Source organism: Arachis hypogaea, chromosome 1 (genome assembly GCF_003086295.3).
Source record: "Arachis hypogaea cultivar Tifrunner chromosome 1, arahy.Tifrunner.gnm2.J5K5, whole genome shotgun sequence".
Lineage (NCBI taxonomy): Eukaryota > Viridiplantae > Streptophyta > Magnoliopsida > Fabales > Fabaceae > Arachis > Arachis hypogaea.
In genome coordinates this window covers 40,634,768-40,637,140 of record NC_092036.1, presented here as the reverse complement: position 1 = coordinate 40,637,140, position 2,373 = coordinate 40,634,768, and the positions used below count along the sequence as shown (strand labels likewise).

Below are 2,373 nucleotides of genomic sequence, written 5' to 3'. Positions count from 1 at the left end.
CTGTTGCTGAGAAGATGATGGAAAAGGCTTGCTATTGCTAAACCTGTTTCTTCCACCATTATTGTTGTTGAAACCTTGTTGAGGTCTCTGTTGATCTTTCCATGAGAAATTTGGATGATTTCTCCATGAAGGATTATAGGTGTTTCCATAGGGTTCTCCCATGTAATTCACCTCTTCCATTTAAGGGTTCTCAGGATCATAGGCTTCTTCCTCAGATGAAGCCTCCTTAATACTGCTTGGTGCATTTTGCATTCCAGACAGACTTTGAGAAATCATATTGACTTGTTGAGTCAATATTTTATTCTGAGCCAATATGGCATTCAGAGTGTCAATCTCAAGAACTCCTTTCTTCTGACTAGTCCCATTGTTCACAGGATTTCTTTCAGTAGTGTACATGAATTGGTTATTTGCAACCATTTCAATCAGTTCTTGAGCTTCAGTAGGCGTCTTCTTCAGATGAAGAGATCCTCCTGCAGAGCTGTCCAAAGACATCTTGGATAGTTCAGAGAGACCATCATAGAAAATACCTATGATGCTCCATTCAGAAAGCATATCAGAAGGACACTTTCTGATTAATTGTTTGTATCTTTCCCAAGCTTCATAGAGGGATTCTCCTTCCTTCTGTCTGAAGGTTTGGACTTCCACTCTAAGCTTACTCAATTTTTGAGGTGGAAAGAACTTTGCCAAGAAGGCATTGACTAGCTTTTCCCAAGAGTCCAGGCTTTCTTTAGGTTGTGAGTCCAACCATGTCCTAGCTCTGTCTTTTACAACAAAAGGGAATAGCATAAGTCTGTAGACCTCAGGGTCAACCCCATTAGTCTTGACAGTGTCACAGATTTGCAAGAATTCAGCTAAAAACTGATGAGGATCTTCCAATGGAAGTCCATGGAACTTGCAATTCTGTTGCATTAGAGAAACTAATTGAGGCTTAAGCTCAAAGTTGTTTGCTCCAATGGCAGGGATAGAGATGCTTCTCCCATAGAAATCTGGAGTAGGTGCAGTAAAGTCACCCAGCACCTTCCTTGCATTGTTGGCATTGTTGTTGTTTTCGGCTGCCATAGGTTCTTCTTCTTTGAAGAATTCGGTCAGGTCCTCTAAAGAGAGTTGTGCTTTGGCTTCTCTTAGCTTTCTCTTCAAGGTCCTTTCAGGTTCAGGGTCTGCCTCAACAAGAATGCTTTTGTCTTTGCTCCTGCCCATAAGAAAGAGAAGAGAACAAGAAAAGGTGGAATCCTCTATGTCACAGTATAGAGATTCCTTGAAGTGTCAGAGGAAAAGAAAGTAGAAGACAGAAGTAGAAAATTCGAACTTATCAAAGAAGATGGAGTTCGAATTTTGCATTAAGGGATAGTGTTAGTCCATAAATAGAGAGACGTGAGAAGAAGGGAAGTAATTTTCGAAAATTAAGTAAAAGATTTTGAAAACATTTTTGAAAAAACATTACTTAATTTTCGAAAATGAAAGTGGGAAAGAAATAAAGTGATTTTTGAAAAAGATTTTGAAATTAGAAATCAAAAAGATTTGATTGAAAACTATTTTGAAAAAGATGTGGTTAAGAAGATTTGATTAGTTTTAAAAAAAAGATGTGATTGAGAAGATTTGATTTTGAAAATTAAAAACTTGGCTAACAAGAAAAGATATGATTCAAACATTAAACCTCTCTCAACAGAAAAGGCAACATACTTGAAATGTTGAATCAAATCATTAATTGGTAGCAAGTATCTTTGAAAATGGAAAGAAATTGATTTTGAAAAAGATTTGATTGAAAAATTGATTTGAAAAAGATTTGATTTTAAAAAGATTTTGAAAACTTAAAAAAAATTTGATTTGAAAACAAAATCTTCCCTTTTAGCCATCCTGGCGTTAAACGCCCAGAATGGTGCACATTCTGGCGTTTAACGCCCAAAACTATACCCTTTTGGGCGTTAAACGCCCAACCAGGTACCCTGGCTGGCGTTTAAACGCCAGTCTGTCTTCCTTACTGGGCGTTTTAAACGCCCAGCTTTTTCTGTAAAATTCCTCTGCTGTATGTTCTGAATCTTCAATTCTCTGTATGATTGACTTGAGAAGACACAAAGTAAAAATATTTTTGGATTTTTAATAATTAGGACAAATCAAAATGCAATAAGAATCAAATAACAATGCATGCAAGACACCAAACTTAGTAGTTTGTATACTACTGACACTAACAAAATGAGAATGCATATGAGACACACAAAACACTCAAGTCAATTGAATTCAAAGATCAGAGCACGAAAATCATCAAGAATTACTTGAAGATCCTTAAGACACATGAACGAATGCATGCGATTGACACCAAACTTAACATGAGACACTAGACTCAAGCAAGAAATTTTTGGATTTTATGATTTTTTT

At 36.4% G+C, this 2,373-nt stretch overlaps 1 non-coding gene across 1 annotated transcript; it reads left to right on the top strand.

Annotated features, from left to right (window-relative positions):
- Positions 1–546: 546 nt before the first annotated feature.
- On the top strand, positions 547–654 carry LOC112716301 (small nucleolar RNA R71). Its single transcript, XR_003160284.1, has one exon. It is a non-coding gene; the product is annotated as a small nucleolar RNA R71 (small nucleolar RNA).
- Positions 655–2,373: the final 1,719 nt, after the last annotated feature.